This window comes from Schistocerca gregaria, chromosome 9, assembly GCF_023897955.1.
Source record: "Schistocerca gregaria isolate iqSchGreg1 chromosome 9, iqSchGreg1.2, whole genome shotgun sequence".
Classification (NCBI taxonomy): Eukaryota; Metazoa; Arthropoda; class Insecta; order Orthoptera; family Acrididae; genus Schistocerca; species Schistocerca gregaria.
The window spans coordinates 250270490-250290086 of NC_064928.1; the positions used below are offsets into that span (position 1 = coordinate 250270490).

General features: G+C 45.0%; 1 protein-coding gene across 1 annotated transcript in view; it reads left to right on the plus strand.

Moving 5' to 3' along the window:
- The first annotated feature begins 1252 nt into the window (after window positions 1–1252).
- The window catches only part of LOC126291604 (uncharacterized), a 95489-nt gene continuing 77144 nt past the window's right edge, over window positions 1253–19597 (plus strand). Inside the window, exon 1 of the mRNA XM_049985140.1 lies at window positions 1253–1341. The gene's annotated coding sequence lies outside the window, so the exon portion shown is untranslated. The remainder of the gene's footprint in view (window positions 1342–19597) is intronic.

The window sequence follows — 19597 nt, forward strand, 5'->3', positions numbered from 1 at the left end:
GCAACCGATGGCACCCCATACCATCACGCCGGGTGATACGCCAGTATGGCGATGACGAATACACACTTCCAATGTGAGTTCACCGCGATGTCGCCAAACACGGATGCGACCATCATGATGCTGTAAACAAACCTGGATTCGTCCGAAAAAATGATGTTTTACCATTCATGCACCCAGGTTCGTCGTTGAGTACACCATCGCAGGCGCTCCTGTCTGTGATGCAGCGTCAAGGGTAACCGCAGCCATGGTCTCCGAGCTGATAGACTATGCTGTTACAAACGTCGTCGAACTGTTCGAGGAGATGGTTGTTGTCTTGGAAACGTTGACTCGAGGATCGAGACGTGGCTGCACGATCCGTTACAGCCATGCCTGTCATCTCGACTGCTAGTGATACGATGCCGTTGGGATTCAGCACGGCGTTCCGTATTACCCTCCTGACGCCACCGATTCCATATCCTGCTAACAGTCATTGGATCTCGACCAACGCGAGCAGCAATGTCGCGATACGATAAACCGCAATCGCTATAGGCTAGAATCCGACCTTTATCAAAGTCGGAAACGTGATGGTACGCATTTCTTCTCCTTACACGAGGCATCACAACAACGTTTCGCCAGGGAACGCCGGTCAACTGCTGTTTGTGTATGAGAAAGCGGTTGGAAACTTTCGTCGTGTCAGCACGTTGAAGGTGTCGCCACCGGCGCCAACCTTCTGTGAATGCTCTGAAAAGCTGATCATTTGCATATCACGGCATCTCCTTCCTCTAGGTTAAATTTCGCGTCTGTAGCACGTCATCTTCGTGGAGTAGCAATTTTAATGGACGGTAGTGTATAAGCGCGATTACTTAAAAAAAAAAAGTAGAATGGCCGCTTTCGTGGGACTCTTTACTTTTAGGTGACGTAGCTGTTGCAAGATTGATCATCTATACCCATCCTGCTTAAAATAAAAGGGAACAACAGCTGTGCCCGTACGACGAAATAATGTTAGGAGAGAGAGAGAGAGAGAGAGAGAGAGAGAGAGAGAGGGGGGGGGGTAAGTAAGAGGGAAAGGGGGAGAGAGAGAGAGAGAGATGGTGGGAAGGAGAGAGGGAGGGAGGGAGAGAGGATTCTGTAGAGTCACGAGAAGTTTGTTTATGACTGCGAAGAGATATCGCCCCTGGCCTTGAACGTGATAAAGCGTGTAGCGGCTCTCACGAGGTTGACCAGATGGTCCACAGTCTGTAGGGAGACGTACGCGTGTCAACAGCCGGCGGTAGCGGGGAAGGCTCCTGACAGCTGCCACTGCGTCGCTGCTGACTGCCGGGTCGCGGGTTCGAAGCCAGTCCACAAGCACAGACGAGTCGCGTAAGTCTGTCTCTTTCATCAGCAGAGCGGACCTGGCTACACAGACAATATTGCGCAGGGTGTCTGGGGGTATTATCTGAGAGTCTCGCATTAGGCCACTGGTGGTCTCCGCTGGCTCGATACAGTGTAGCTACGTCTCGTTTGAGTTCTCCGTCCCACTTGATTTTTGTATTTACACTGAGGTCACAAGACTCATGCCTCCTAATATCATGTTGGACGTCATTTCGCCCAGAAGTTTTGTAGCAACTCTATGTGGCATGGACTGAAGTCATTGGAAGTCCCTGTAGAAACACTGAGCCATGCTGTCTCAATATCCGTCCAACTGCGAAAGTGTTGCTGTTACAGTATTCTGTGGACGAACTGACCTCTCCATTACGTCCTATAAATGTACCATAGGATTCTGGTCAGCTGATCTTGGTGGCCAAGTGATTTTCTCTGATTGTCCACCATGTTCTTCAAATCAATCACGAACAACTACATCGCACTGTCACCCATAAAAATTCCATCCTTTCTTGGGATCATGAAGTCCATGAATGGCTGCAAATGAAGTAGCCGAATATAACCATTTCCGGTCAATGATCGCTTCAGATAAACAAGATGACCAAGCCTATTCCATGTAAACACAGCCCACACCGTTATGGAGCCACCATCAGCTTGCACAGTGCCTTGTAGACAACCTGGGTCTACGCCACAGTCGAACTCTACCGTCAGGTCCTACCAACTGAAATTAGGGCCCATTTGACCAGGCCACGGTTTTCCAGCCGTCTAGGGTCCAACAATACGGTCATGAGCTCAGGAGAGGCGCTGCAGGCGGTGTCGTTCTGTAACCAAAGGCACTCGCTTAGCTCGTCTGCTGCCACAGCCCATTGATATGAAATTTCGCCTCACTAAGAATACGTTCCTCGTACGTCCCATATTGATTTCTGCAGTTATTTCGAGCAGCGTTGCTTGTCTGTCAGCACTGACAACTCTACGCAAGCGTTGCTGCTCTCGGTCTTTAAGTGAAGGCCGACAACAACTGCGTTATGCGCGGTAAGAGCTGACGTCTGAAAAGTGGTATTCTCGACACACTCTTGACGCTGTGTGTCTCGGATTATTGAATTCCCTGACGATTTCCGAAATGGAATGTCCCATGCATCTAGTTCCAACTACCACTATGCATTCAAATTCTGTTAATTTTCGTCATGCGGCCGTAACCACATCGGCGATCTTTGCACGTGAATCTCCTAAGTACAAATGAGACCTCCGCTAATGCACTGCCCTATTATACCTCTACTACCGCCGTCTGTGTGTGTGAAAATGGCCATCTCGTCACTTTTGTCACTGTACATTGCACTGAAAATGCCTGCAGCAGCGGCCCACATCTCAATGGTATGCGTTGTGCGTCTTGTCTCCACACAATCTTTCTGCATCCGCTCACGGTTCTTGGATGTTGAGAACAGCGAAGCTCACAACACTGTCCGCCCTCAGGATCGCGTTCAAAACTGCTCGGTTCTGTACCAACGTTAATTGTTCGGAAACTGTACCACACAGCAGTGTGGACAAATTTACTGCTCATCATCTGGCCGATGTGCAAGTCGTTTGTGGGTTCACTGAATGCAGCGCGAGAGCAGCAACAAGCGACTTGCTGCTGTCGTGTGTTGTATATTTTGCGGAATTCGTATTACAGATCTTTTGACTGTTGTGAAGGTATTTTCAAAGATCCCAAGGTAATTGGGGCAGCAAAGCGAATGAATCGTAATTACGTTATTACTCTGTAACGAGCCATCTGACAACACCGCCGGCCGCAGTGGCCGTGCGTTTCTAGTCTCTGCAGTCTGGAAGCGCGAGACCGCTACGGTCGCAGGTTCGAATCCTCCCTCGGGCATGGATGTGTGTTATGTCCTTAGATTAGTTAGGTTCAACTAGTTCTAAGTTCTAGGGGACTAATGACCTCAGAAGTTGAGTCCCATTGTGCTCACAGCCATTTGAACCATTTTGACAACACGGCTGTCTTATACTAAAATATAAACTACCACTATTATATATATATGCTGTTTTTGTTTTCACTTGGAAGACTAGTTTGATGCAGCTCTCCATGACACTCTGTTCTCTACAAGCCTCTTCGTCGAATAATTATTACAACTTCTGAATCTGAAACTTCCTGGCAGATTAAAACTGTGTGCCGGACGGATACTCGAACTCGGGACCTATGCCTTTCACGGGCAAGTGCTCTACCAACTGAGCTACCCAAGGACGACTCACGCCCCGTCCTCACAACTTTACTTCTGCCAGCACCTCGTCTCCTACCTTCCAAACTTAGCAGAAGCTCTCCTGCCTGTAACAAACAAAAAAAAAAAAAAACTGAGATAATGGATCAACGACAAACTGAAACGGGTGTCTTGCGACGTCCGCCCCGAGCAGATACAATGAACGAAAATGAACAAAAAAAAAAAAAAAAAAAAAAAAAAAAGTTGCCCGCGAAAGGCAAAAGTCCCCAGTTTGAGTCTCGGTCCGGCACACAATTTTAATCTGCCAGGAAGTTTCATATCAGCGCACACTCCGCTGCAGAGTGAAAATTTCATTCTGGAAACTTCTGAATCTGCTTACTGTATTCATCTCTCGGCCTCCCTCTACGATCTTTTGTTTCCCCATTTTCTGGAGGGAGGGGAGGGGGGCATGTCGGTGTGAAAAGTTTCTCAAATGATTAAAGTTATAAGTGAAGTTTGTTGGAAATTGCTAAATGCGCTCATTGTCAAATACTGGATGAATCAAGTCCAGGAATATAAGCGCCTTCACTTAGGCTGCCTCAAGACGAACACACAATGTTTAACTATAATACGTATATTATTGGGCTAAATTTTTAATATACGATTTTACCTCCTAATGACTAGATTACGACAGCTTTTTAAATTTTTAAAATCGGTCTATAATCAAGCGAAATATTGGAAATACAATTTCTGCTGCCCTTCGAAGGTGTTGCGCCAGTGGTTCCACCGGTTCCCGTGAGATCACCGAAGTTAAGCGCTGTCGGTCGTGGTCGCCACTTGAAGGGGTGACCATCCAGGCCACCAAACGCTGTTGCCATTTTTAGTGGCGCCAATTAAGGAGCTACTCGACCGAATAGTAGCGGCTTCGGTGAAGAATACCATCATAACGACCGGGAGAGCGCTGTGCTGACCCCACGCCCCTCCTATCCGCATCCTCCCCTGAGGATGACACGGCGGTCGGATGGTCCCCGTAGGCCACTCGTGGCCTGAAGACGGAGTGCTTGGAAGGTGTTAAGTAGGCAACCGGCAGCTGGTATCGGTTTCCGGTGCAGCGGTTTACTAATACAGATAGCAACAGAAATGACCAACCCGCAGAAGCAGAAATAACTGCCCAGTGCGGCATCTAGGCCTTGCATGGACTCGACAAGTCGTTGCAGCCCCCCTGCAGAAATATTCACTCATGCTACCTCTAAAGTCGCCCGTAACTGCGATTTTGGCGCTGCAGGATGTTCTGCATGCACTGACCTCTCGATTACGTGCCATAAATGTTCGATGGGACTCATGTCGGGCCACCTGGGTTGCCAAAACAGTCACTCGAATCGTCCACTTCAGCCGCCCATTTCCCTCCAATACTAAATTGGTAAACTGTTGATGTCTCAGAACATGTCCTGTCAACCAATCCTTTCTAGTCAAGTCGTGCCACAAATTTCTTTTCTCTTCTATTCTATTTAGTACCTCCTCATTAGTTACATGATCTACCCATCTAATCTTCAGCATTCTTCTGTAGCACAACATTTCAAAAGCCTCTATTCTCATCTTGTCTAAACTGTTTATCGTCCATGTTTCACTTCCATACATAGCTGCATTCCATACAAACAATATCAGAAAAAAATTTCATGACACTTAAATATGTATTCGATGATAACAAATTTCTCTTCTTTAGAAACCATTTCCTTTTCATTACCAGTATACAATTTATATCCTCTCCACTTAGGCCATCAGCAGTTATTTTCCAGAATGAGATTTTCACTCTGCAGCGGAGTGTGCGCTGACATGAAACTTCCTGGCAGATTAAAACTGTGTGCCCGACCGGGACTCGAACTCGGGACCTTTGCCTTTCGCGGGCAAGTGCTCTACCAACTGAGCTACCGAAGCACGACCCACGCCCGGTACTCACAGCTTTACTTCTGCCAGTACCTCGTCTCCTACCTTCCAAACTTTACAGAAGCTCTCCTGCTTCACAGCAGTTATTTTGCTGCACCAAATAACAAAACTCATCAACTACTTTGTCTCGTTTCCTAATCTAATTTCCTCAGCATCACCTGACTTTATTCTACTACATTCCATTGTCATTGTTTCGCTTTTCTTCATGCTCATCTGATATCCTCCTTTCGAGACACTGTTTATCCCACTGAACTGCTCTTCCACGTCCTTCGGTGTCTCTGACACAATAGCAATGTCATCTGCAAAAACTCAAAGTTTTTATTTCTCCTCGCCGAACTTTAATTCTTACTCCAATTTTTTCTTTGGTATCCTTTCTTGCTTGTTCAATGTACAAACAGAACAACATCGAGAATGCGCTACAGCCATGTCTCACTCCCTTCTCAACAACAGCTTCTTTTTCATGCCCCTCGACTCTTGGTGGTGGTGGTGGTTAGTGTTAAACGTCCCGTCGACAACGAGGTCATTAGAGACGGAGCCCAAGCTCGGGTTAGGGAAGGATTGGGAAGGAAATCGGCCGTGCCCTTTCAAAGGAACCATCCCGGCATTTGCCTGAAACTTATAACTGTCGTTCTGTGTAAGCTGTAAGCAGCCTTTCACTCTCTGTAGTTTATTCCTCCTACCTTCACAATTTCGAAGACTGTATTGTACACAATGTCGTCAAAAGCTTCCTCTAAATCTACAAATGCAATAAACGTAGGTTTGGCTTTCGTTAACCTATCTTCTAAGATAAATGGTAGGGTCACTGTTCCCTCGGATGTCCCTGTTTCGTTTCAGAATCCAAACTGATCACCCCCGAGATCCGCTTCTACCAGTCTTTCCATTCTTCTGTAAAGAATTCGAGTAACTACTTTGCAACCATAACTTATTAAACTTATAGCTCTATAATATTCACACATATGAGGACCTGCTTTCTTTATAATTGGAATTACTATATTTTTCTTGAAGTCTGAGGGTATTTTGCCGGTCTCATACATCTTGCTCACCAGATGGTAGAGTTCTGTCATGACTTGCTCTCCCAGTGCTGCCAGTATTTCTGACGAAAAGCCGTTTACTCGTGGGGCCTTGTTTCGGCTTAGGTCTTTCAGTGCTCTGCCAAACTGTTGACGCAGTATCATATCTCCCTTCTCACTTTCATATCTACGTCCTCTTCCATTACTGTAATATTTCCCTCAAGTTCAGGTCCTTTATATACTCCTTGCGCCTTTCAGCTTTCCCTTCTTTTCGGGAAGGAAGTCGGCCGTGCCTTTTCAAAGGAACCATCCCGTCATTTGCCTGGAGCGATTTAGGGAAATCACGGAAAATCTAAATGAGAATGACCGGACACTAGTTTGAACCGTAGTCCTCACGAATGTGAGCCCAGTGTGCTAAAATAAATATGACACTTCGGCGGGAGTGTAACGATACACAAACAGATACATATACGTGTGTGTGTGTGTGTGTGTGTGTGTGTGTCCCAACACTCCCACCGAAATGTCATATGTATTTTAGCATACTGGGCTTGCATTTGGGAGGACGACGGTTCAATCCAGCGTCATATGACTGGATATCAACCGCCCAACTTATGCTTCAGAAGACCGGATGGAACCCTAGAAACCAGTACCAAAAACAACTGTGACATTCTGGCAAAGTACTTTGGAAAACGCCTCAACACGGACCCCCCTATGGAAGAAATGACGACAGAAACCAGCACTTACAATCCAGATAGTGAACGTCCAACTCTAGAAGAAGTTAAACAAATAATGAAGTCACTCAAGAATCGTAGAGCATCAGGAGAAGACGGCATCATCGCGGAAATCTGGTAGTTACAAAACACAGAAAATCCCTGATGACTGGAAAACTGCCCTGATACACCCACTACACAAAAAAGGTGACAAGACTGACCCGAACAACTACAGAGGAATATCCCTACTACCGGTCACATACAAGATCCTCTCTAAAACTTTACTAAACAGACTAGAATGCCAGACCGACCACTTGATTGGGGAATACCAAGCAGGCTTCCATAAAGGGCGTCTTGAGCGGAACAAATTTGGAACCTGAAAATGATTTTACAACACAAACAGAACCTGATCACCACCTTTGTGGACTTCAAAAAGACGTAACACTCTATCGACCGGAAATCTCTCTTAAAAATTCTAGCAGAATACAAAGTAGTCAACAAAACACGAGCTATCATAGAGCAAACATTAACCAACACGACTTCCAAAGTAAAGTTCTGTGAGGAACTATCAGAGGCCTTTGAAATTCGCACAGGTGTCCGACAAGGCGATGGCCTCTCACCTCTCATTTTCGATCTAGTGTTAGATAAGGTAATAAAAGAATGGGAAACATTACAACAGGGGATAACCTTAGGAAACCTACAGATTAAATGCCTGGCTTTTGCAGACGATTTGGCGATTGTCACGAAAGATATAAATAACACAAAAGACGCTATTAAAAAACTACACGAAATCGCTTCCAAAACTGGACTACAGATCTCTTACGAAAAGACAGTTTATGAGCACAAAGAAACTCTCATCTCTGAACACAAAGTACGGCACGATTTACAAAATGGCAAACTTTAAATACCTCGGTGAAACGCTGCAAATGAGCGGACATAACAGAGACTCAAACGAAGAAAGAAAAACTAAACTGGACAAGGCATACAAAGTAGTGTGGAATCATTGCAACGAGAAGTCTAAATCACAAAAAGCCAGATTACGCCACTACGACACGGTGGTGCTCCCCGAGGCACTGTACGCAGCAGAGACCACACTAATCCTAGGGCATACACGTATCAGACAACTAGAAAAAGTAGAGCGGAACATACTTAGGAAAATATTTGGCGCAACTTACAACAACAATGGAATATGGATCAAGAAACCTACAGAGGAACTATACAAACATACGGAGACAATGACGGAAAAGATTAGGAAACGCAGACTACAATTCTATCAACACCTGTACATAATGCCATCACACAAACTGACGAAACAGATGTTTGACTGGGTAAGCACTAGACACAATAAATGGGTTTCAGAAGTAAAAAACGACCTGAACCAATTCAACATAACAGCAGACACAATAAACGACAAAATAAATTTCAGAAACATCATTAAGAAAAGTAAACTACGTGTGACACAGTGTGACAAACGAACAGGTGTAAAATGGACCGAAGAACGCAAGCAAGATCACAGCCGGAAGATGAAAGAAATATGGGCATCCAAAAAGGCAATCATGATGAAGCCGAAGACACAAAGCCGACAAGAAGCATGGACAGAGGAGCGGAAACAGAAACACAGCGAGCGAATGAGGGAAGTTTGGGCAGCAAGGAAGGCAGCAAAAGGAACTGGCCACGTAGTTTAGTCCAACTGCGCTCTTTAAGGGCAAAACACCAATAATAATAATAATAATAATAATATACATATATATACAGCGAATTCAAATACCAACGTTCACAGATGTAGCTTTAAAAACACATTAGTGCCGGCCGCGGTGGTCTCGCGGTTCTAGGCGCGCAGTCCGGAACCGTGCGACTGCTACGGTCGCAGGTTCAAATCCTGCCTCGGGCATGGATGTGTGTGATGTCCTTAGGTTAGTTAGGTTTAAGTAGTTCTAAGTTCTAGGGGACTAATGACCACAGCAGTTGAGTCCCATAGTGCTCAGAGCCATTTGAACCATTTTTGAACACATTAGTAGTTCTATAATAATGATTTATTAGAAAAAAGAGCTTTCACCCACTATTTCACTCCCATAAGATTAAACTTCCAAAAATTATGAAACACATATTTCTTTATTTCTGACCACCAAATACCAATGTTCGTAGGTCTAGCTTTAAAATTATCTAAGTAGCGAACTTTCCTTAAAATCCTTCATTCCCTATTTCACACCCTAAGGACTGGAATTCCGAAAAATTGCTTCTTAAACGACGCCTCCTGTATAAGATCCACGCCTTCTCCAAATTTCAAGCATCTATCCTTAGCGGAATAGGCTGGGCGATGGTAAAAAAAAAGCTCAAATGTGTGTGAATCTTATGGGACTTAACTGCTGTGGTCATCAGTCCCTAAGCGTACACACTACTTAACCTAAATTATTCTAAGGACAAACACACGCCCCGCGCGATTGGCCGAGCGGTCTCAGGTGCTGCAGTCATGGAGTGTGCGGCTGGTCCCGGCGGAGGTTCGAGTCCTCCCTCGGGCACGGGTGTGTGGACTTAGCAGTTAAGTCGCATAAGATTTCACACACATTTGAACTTTTTTTTTTTTTTTTTTGACAAACACACACTCCCATGCGCGAGGGAGGACTCGAACCTCCGCCGGAACCTGCCGCACAGTGGCTAAGATCAGCCAGTGAGTCAGTCAGTCAGGATATTGTGAATCAGTCAGTCAGGATATTGCCTATTATGTACGGATAAGAAGAACATTGTGAAGCCATGTCAGGTTCACTAGCGTCCGTGTAATCTTCATTTTGCATCTTATGTGATGCAACAAAAGGTAGCTTTCCCCACGCATGTTACGGCGGATCACTGAGAACGTACCAGGATACGACGCGGGATCTACCTCGGGTCGCCTGTACACGTGTTGGAACCCGGCACTTTGTGAGCGGCGACTCACATCGCCCGTTTTGTCAGTTTGTTATCGCGAAAATACAGCAGCCACGGTCGTGACCCGTCTTGCGTAAGTCGGACGGGCAGATAAAAGGCCCGGCCTTTCCCAGTGGCGGCGCTACAGAAGCTGGGCGTGCCGAGTCAGGCAAAGAGAAAAACATACAGAGTACGAACCCGACACCACTGTAATGCACGGCCGTCATAATAAAAATCTGGGAGGGTGGAACAATCCCACGGGACTGGAAATGTGCTTCGATACACGCTCTGCTTAGGAAAGGCGGTAAGGCAGACACGAAAAAATGCACTGAAGCGACAAAAGGCGTGGTATAGCCATAAGCACGTTTACAAATGGCGGTGGTATCGCGTACGTAAGGTGTAAACAGGCAGTGTATTGGCGGAGATGTCATTTGTACTCGGGTATTCGTGAGAAAAGGTTTCCGATGCGATTACGAGTGCACGACAGGAATTATATTACTGACCATTAAAATTGCTACACAGAGAAGAAAAGCAGATGATAAACGGGTATTCATTGGACAAATATATTATACTAGAACTCACATGTGATTACATTTTCACGCAATTTGGGTGCATAGATCCTGAGAAATCAGTACTCAGAACAACCACCTCTGCCCACAAAACAACCACCTCTGGCCACAATAACGGCCTCGATACGCCTGGGCATTGATTCAAACAGAGCTTGGATGGCGTGTACAGGTACAGCTGCCCATGCAGCTTCAACACGATACCACAGTTCATCAAGAGTAGTGACTGGCGTATTGTGACGAACCAGTTGCTCGGCCAACATTGACCAGACGTTTTCAGTTGGTGAGAGATCTGGAGAATGTGCTGGCCAGGGCAGCAGTCGAACACTTTCTGTATCCAGAAAGGTCCGTACAGGACCTGCAACATGCGGTCGCGCATTATACTGCTGAAACGTAGGGTTTCGCAGGGATCGAATGAAGGGTAGAGCCACGGGTCGTAACACATCTGAAATCTATCGTCCACTGTTCAAAGTACCGTCAATGCGAAAAAGAGGCGACCGAGACGTGTAACCAGTGGCACCCCATACGATCACTCCGGCTGATACGCCAGTATGGCGATGACGAATACACGCTTCCAATCTGCGTTCACCGCGATGTCGCCAAACACGGATGTGACCATCGTGATGCTGTAAACATACCCTGTATTCGTCCGAAAAAATGACGTTTTGCCATTCATGCACCCAGGTTCGTCGTCGACTACACCATCGCAGGCGCTCCTCTCTGTGATGCAGTGTCAAGGGTAACCGCAGCCATGGTCTCGTACACTCGTGTACAAAGTATTAGTTTCCCCTGCCATTTAGTTCCAGAATTATGGCTTTTGAAAGAAGGTGGCGTGACCAGGAAATTGCAACCCGCATCTGGCAATCTATCCTCAGAACCCAAATTCAGGTCTTAACAACTTTGGAACTATTCCACACAGTCCAGTGAAATTTATTAAACCCAGTAACATCCATTTAGGGAACACACTCCATGAATCAAAACACAAACAACATATTTCTGAGAGAAAATAAAAAATTCCAAAATGTGATTAAAAATGTAATACGTTAAAAGGTACATATTGTAGGTGCCCTCTATGCCAAATATAATTCACTCACAAAGAGTATAAATTTTTTTATGGTAAGCTTAATGTGGCCTAAACACATAAAGAACTCATCATGCCCACATCAGTCACAAAAACTAAGTTAGATGCACACGAAAATACAAAAATTTGAAAAATTACCTGAGAAACATGGATTTTCCACTTGTAGCACAAAAGGGACATGTGGTGTCCAACCCAAATTCCACACACTGCATAAGTAGACCATAGTGATATTTATATCAAAATTTCAGCATGTTATTGCAAGACATTTGTGTACAATGGAAGTTGACAGACGTATTTGGTGATGTGGCCATTGTTCCACAACACAATTTTGTAAAAACATATCGTAAACTGTTCTGTCTCTTCTTATCCTCTCCCACAACTGTTTAATCACTAAGCAACAACATATAGGTTTGACGATTCCATTTCTACCTTTGCTGTATTATGATCATAGTAATTTATTTTGATAGTGTCAGGTGATTTTGGTGCTCTATCACTACCAAATGTTTAGCATACCTTTGTAATTTTACTCACTCACTCTGGTGCCTGCGTATATACAGTGTTCATCTTCACACATATTACATAAAAAATTATGAGGGATCTGTAGCTTTTCAGTGAAATAGCAGTTAAAACACATTATTTCAGGGAAAAGTATCTACATGTGCATCCACTTGGCTGTTTGCAGATCGATCTTAACTGCCTAAGACTGATTCCAGACTAATTCCAGACTCTTGAAGAGCGGTCGGGAAAAATCGGTACCAAGTCTTTTCGTCCGAGCTCTCACCTCTTATTTTACAACGATGATCATCTCTCCCTATGTGGGTTGCCGTCAACAAAATATTTTCGCATCCACAGGGGAAAGCTGGCGATTTAAGTTTCAGAAAACATCTCGCCGCAACGAAAAATAATTTTGTTCTACAGACTGGCACCACAAGTTTGGTATCACATCCGGGACACTCTCAGCCCTGTACTAGCTGCTCTCCTCTGACGCTTTTCGACGTTCGTCGTCAACTCTGCTCGATACAGATCCCACACTGTGCAGCAGTACTGCATAAGAGGACGGAGAAGCGTAGTATAGGCACTCTTTTTAGTAGACTCATTGCATCTTCTTAGTGTTGTACGAATAAAATGGAGTTTTTGGTTTACTTTGTTCATTCCAATTTGAGTTATCGGTAATTGCAATTCCTTCGTGTTTACTTGAAATAACGCTAAACATCGCCTCAGTATCAAAACGGATACGTTCCTCGTACGTATCACGTTTATTTCTGCAGTTATTTCACACAGTGTTGCTTGTCTGTTAGCACTGACAACTCTATGCAAACGCCGCTGCTCTCTGTCGTTAAGCGAAAGCTGTCGGCCACTGCATTGTCCGTGGCGAGAGGTGATGCCTGAAATTTTGTATCATCGGCACAGTCTCGACACTGTGGGTCTCACAATAGTGAATTCTCTAACGACTTCCGAAATGGAATGCGCCATGTATCTAGCTCCAACGACCATTCCTTCCTCAAAGCGTGTTAATTGCCGTCGTCTGGTCATAATCAAGTCGGACATCTATTCACATGAATCATCTGTGTATGTCTGTATCACTATTCCATGACTTCTGTCACCTCAGTGTCTCCACATTTTTGTGTTTGTAGATAAAAAATAGTATTTCTGTAAATACACACCTCAAAAAAAAGTTTGGCATCGCCTCGGTTCCCAGAACTCCCGAAGATAGACGTTGACTGTGGACACTGAATCTCAGACACAGTCCCTTTGGCTGTTCAGAGATGTCACTAAACCCGCCCAAAGATGTAAACAACCATGCATGAGCAGCGCCTGTTAGACGGAGGGGGTCCGCCAGCCGATCAGTTCGTCATTCCACCAGGAAGGAGGCACACGGCTCGTGTTGTCTGTAGTTCAACCGTGCCTAGACGGTCAACACCGCGGTTCGATCGCGTCCGCATTGTTACTTTATGCCAGGAAGGGCTCACAACAAGGGAAGTGTCCAGGCGTCTCACAGTGAACCAAAGCGATGTTGTTCGGACACGGAGGAGATACAGACAGACAGGAACTGTCGACGACATACCTCGCTCAGGCTGCCCAAGGGCTACTACGGCAGTCGGCGACCGCTACTTACGGATTATGGCTCGGAGGACCCCTGACAACAACGCTACCAACTTGAATTAATGCTATTCGTGCAGCCACAGGACGTCGTGTTACGACTCAAACTGTGCGCAATAGGCTGCATGATGAGCAAATTCACTCCCGACGTCCACGGCGAGGTACATCTTTGCAACCACGACACCATGCAGCGCGGTACAGATGGGCCCAACAACATGCCGAATTGACCCCTCAGGATTGACATCACGTTCTCTTCACCGATGAGTGTCGCATATGTCTTCAACCAGACAATCGTCGGAGACGTGTTTCGAGGCAACCCGGTCAGGCTGAACGCCTTAGACACACTGTCCAGCGAGGGCAGCTAGGCTGTTTATGGACGACATGACCAACCAACCACTCTGAGGGATCTACGCCGAATCGCCGTTGAGGAGTGGGACAATCTGGCCCAACAGTGCCTTGAAGAACTTATGGATAGTATACCACGACGAATACAAGCATGCATCAGTGCAAGAGGACCTGTTACTGGGTATCAGAGGTATAGGTGTGTACAGCAGTCTGGAACACCACCTCTGAAGGTCTCGCTGTATGATGGTACAACATGCAATGTGTTGTTTTCATGAGCAATAAAAAGGGCGGAAATGATGTTTATCATGACCTCTATTCCAATTTTCTGTAGAGGTTCCATAACTGAGCTGATGCAAAACTTTTTTTGATGTGTGTGTAACGTTTTGCATATTTACAGACTGACCGCTGAAGATGCTTCATAAATAATAGCGGAAGACGCCTGTGAAAAAGTGCTTAAATTGCAATAAGTTTTAGTTGGAAAAATTAATAGTAATGATACATAACAGCTGCTGCGGAGAATGGCCATGCAGACAGACACAATAAGAAATTAATTATTTTGTGCAACCGTTGGGTATTCATTAGTCATATATATGTAATGAAATCCTATCAGTACCGTATAAAAATTTTGGTAAAATACAGGTAAAAATAATACAACAGTAACAACATCCAAGTAAGAGGCCTGTGCATTTTAAAGCTTTACTATTCACTGAAAAATGAACTACTTCTACTACAGATGAGGATAACTGGATATTTTCTGTTCTGGGATGAGCATTATGCAAAATTGGAAACAAATTCGTTTTCCAAAGGCGTAAAAATATTAAACACCACAGATATAGTCAAAAATTGTGTACCGCGAAAAAATCTAGTTTTTTGAAAAAAATTGTTAATATCACTGTACGTTTTTCTACAAAATCTGTAAATGGACCTTCATATATGCAAAACCGACGGCAATCGTAGGTGTCCAGAAAGGCATAAATATTGAACGCAGTGCAGCGCTTAAAATTCTATCTGACGTTAGCTATGACAAGAATAGATTTATTTTACGGCGGAGGCATCTTTATCATGGTGTTAATCAACGAAATAGCTTCCGGAATGCGAGTGGTTACCCAAAAAGAAAAACCGGAATAACATTGCTTGTGTAGTACGCATTTCTGCCGCTAGGCGAGTACAGCGCACCTCATTGCCAGTTCAGTGCCGCCTGTGTTGTCGAGGGGATTGCTCGACTTAAAAATGGCGACATGCCGATAGATGACAAACATCGTTCTCGACGTCCATCAACTGCCCGAATCGACGAAAATATTGAAAAAATTAAAGAGCTTGTACTCACAGGCCGTTTTAGGAAGATTGTGCAACAGCGTCCGTCAAAAAAGACCCGATTTTTGGCAGACAGAAGACTAGTTGTTCCAGCACGACAACGCACCTGCACACACAGCCATCTCTGTTGGACAGTTTTTGGCTAAAAGTGGCACGGTTCCGCTGTCCCACGCACCTTGATCGCCTGATCTGACTCTGTGCTACTTTTTCTTATTTCCATGCAACAAAAGGGGCGTGAAAGGACACAGATTTGACAACGTCAACGAAGTGAAGAGAAAAGCAAGGGAGGGGCTGTCAGCCAATTCTAAAGACGACTAAAAATGTTTTCAACAGTGAAAGCACCGGTGGGACAAATGTATTAGTTATAATGGAGAGTAGTTTTAAGGGCATAAGGTTGTTCTGTAAACAGCTTGAAAATATACAGGGTGGTCCATTGATAGTGACTGAGCCAAATATCTCACGAAATAAGCATTAAACGAAAAATCTACAAAGAACGAAACTTGCCTACTTTGAAGGGGGAAACCACATGGCGCTATGGTTGGCCCGCTAGATGGCGCTGCCATAGGTCAAACGGATATCAACTGCGTTTTTTTTAAATAGGAACCCCTATTTTTTATTACATATTCGTGTAATACGTAAAGAAATATGAATGGTTTAGTTGGACCACTTTTTTCGCTTTGTGATAGATGGCGCTGTAATAGTCAGAAACGTATAAGTACGTGGCATCACGTAACATTCCGCCAGTGCGGACGGTATTTGCTTCGTGATACGTTACCCGTGTTAAAATGGACCGTTTACCAACTGCGGAAAAGGTCGATATCGTGTTGATGTATGGCTATTGTGATCAAAATGCCCAACGGGCGTGTCATATGTATGCTGCTCGGTGTCCTGGACGACATCATCCAAGTGTCCGGACCGTTCGCCGGATAGTTACGTTATTTAAGGAAACAGGAAGTGTACAGCCACATGTGAAACGTCAACCACGACCTACAACAAATGATGATGCCCAGGTAGGTGTTTCAGCTGTTGTCACGGCTACTCCGCACATCAGTAGCAGACAAACTGCGCGAGAATCGGGAATCTCAAAAACGTTGGTGTTGAGAATGCTACATCAACATCGATTGCACCCGTACCGTATTTCTATGCACCAGGAATTGCATGGCGACGACTTTGAACGTCGTGTGCAGTTCTGCCACTGGGCAGAAGAGAAATTAAGGGACGATGAGAGAATTTTTGCATACGTTTTATTTAGCGATGAAGCGTCATTCACCAACAGTGCGTAAACCGGCATAATATGCACTATTGGGCAATGGAAACTCCACGATGGCTGCGACAAGTGGAACATCAGCGACCTGGGTGGGTTAATGTATAGTGCGTCATTATGGGAGCAAGGATAATTGGCCCCCTTTTTATCCATGGTAAACTAAATGGTGCAATGTATGCTGATTTCCTACTTAATGTTCTACCGATGTTACTACAAGAGTTTTACTGCATGACAGAATGGCGATGTACTTCCAACAAGATGGATGTCCGGCACACAGCTCGCTTGCGGTTGAAGCGGTGTTGAATAGCATATTTCATGACAGGTGGATTGGTCGTCGAAGCACCATACCATGGCCCGCACGTTCACCGGATCTGACGTCCCCGGATTTCTTTCTGTGGGGAAAGTTGAAGGATATTTGCTATCTTGATCCACCGACAACGCCTGACAACATGCGTCAGCGCATTCTCAATGCATGTGCGAACATTACGGAAGGCGAACTACTCGCTGTTGGGAGGAATGTCGTTACACGTATTGCCAAATGCATCGAGGTTGGCGGGCATAATTTTGAGCATTTATTGCATTAATGTGGTATTTACAGGTAATCACGCTGTAACAGCATGCGTTCTCAGATATGATAAGTTCATAACGGTACATGTACCACATTGTAACAACTGAAATAAAATGTTCAAACATACGTACGTTCTGTATTTTAATTTTAAAAAACTACCTGTTACCAACTGCTCATCTAAAATTGTGAGCCATATGTTTGTGACTATTAGAGCTCCATCTATCACAAAGCGATAAAAGTGGTTCAAGTAAAAGATTCACATTTCTTTACGTACTACACGAATATGTAATAAAAATGGGGGTTCCTATTTTTAAAAAAAACTCAGTTGATATCCGTTTGACCTATGGCAGCGGCATCTAGCGGGCCAACGATAGCGCCATGTGGTTTCCCCCTTCAAGCTAGACAAGTTTCGTTCTTTGCAGTTTTTTCGTTTGACGCTTATTTAGTGAGCCGCGTACGATGAATGGACCACCATGGATAGCCTTTAAAAAATAATTCCGTTTTTTTTCTGGGTACCACGTGGCAACGTGCTTAGTGGTCACGTGCTAGGGAACCTAATGTTACGAAATACTGATGAGTGGGTAATAGCGAAGCACCAAAACACTCCGGAGAAGATATCAATAGCGCACGTGCCGCAGATAACGGAAGGGTAATCTCTGTGGAGATAAAAAGCCAGATACGCGAGCAATTAAAATGCACTAGCCGAGAAACAAGAGACAGAGATAACGCGAGCCGCTCCGATGGCTGCAACTAGACAGCTCGAAGGGTAAACTGAGGTTGCGGCACTTTCGTCGACCTCCTCCTAATGGGCGTGGCCACTCTTCATCACTGCCGCAGACGAGTAAAGCCGGGTTCACACAGGCAACAAAAGTATCGCCACTGCGAATGGCGAACTGCAGTTGCTTTGTAGTTGCATGTGTGAACTCCTAGTTTTCGGTGGCGCCATTTAAGAAGCGCACCTTTCGTCACGCCACAAAAAGTTGAACTAGGTTCTACTTTGTTGCGTCATTTTGCCTTCTCCACAATCGAATAACTTCATTCGATTACTACCTGGCGGCTGGATTCAAACCTTTCTAGTGCGTCTTCATTCGCAGATTATGCTTTTGTTTCTGCGTTTGCTATTACTATGTCAAAAAAGTGATCAACAGCGACAATTATGAGATACTTGTAGGTGTATCAAGAACGAGAATGCCTTTGGAACCACAAAAGCGAATCATACAAAGACAGAAATTTGAGAGATGCTGCAGTAATTGAAATAGTAAACAGCGTGCGTGAATATGCACCTGGAATTGATGTAGCTACAACAAAGTTAAAAATTCGAAGCATTCGAAATGCTTACATGAATGAACATAAAAAAGTACTGAAATCACTTAAGAGTGGTGCGTCTACAGACAGTATTTATAAACCCAGCCTTGCTTGGTTTGAAGCTGCAGACCGGTTCTTAAAACATTTAGTCGAGACAAAATACACGAGAAACACTTTGGTAAGTAATATTTTACATTTATTATGTTTCCAAAACATCTTATTTAGTAACACGTACAGCCGTTTAATCAGCTGATACAGGTGACGCCATTTTGCAAACTGCGCATTTACGAAGAATTCGTGGCGCCCTGTGTGAACGGTAGCTCACAGCGGCGCTTCAGAATGGCTTGACTTGTGGCGATACTTTTGTTGGCTGTGTGAACCCGGCTTAAGGCACACCGCCAGATGGGGACGTGGCCACTCAACACGCCCTCGGCTGTTGCATTCCTCAACTGTGCGCACTCGACAGTCAGCTGGTTCCCAGCTCACGGGACGCAGGCTGGCTCTACAGTGCAATGTTGGCCAGCGTGGTGGATGTCTCTGGCCTGGTTCTGTGAGGCTCTCGCCACTCCCCAACCCGCTAGGCCAGCCGTCCAGGGTGAGGGGCGAGGGAGGGAAGCAGCGGGTAATAACGGAGGGCGCCGGCTTTCATTTAAGGATTTATTTTTCGCATTATGTAAGAAAAAGACTTCTGAGGAACAAATTGCTAGCGTCTGATTCTCATTTCCATTAAAAGACGCCAGTAATACTGTTTTGTTGGCAGAAGAGCCAACACCGGTGTTACTAGGGGAGGCCGAAATGCACGCGTCTTAGCTCACGCAGGCTGGCGTGAGGAGGGAAGAACTATGCTGACGTGAGGTCTGGAACATGACAAGGAATTAGAATTCAGAAAGAGGACGTAATTAGTTTCATACATAACTTTAATCCATTAATGATGAACGTCGCTCTTGACGGTACATGAG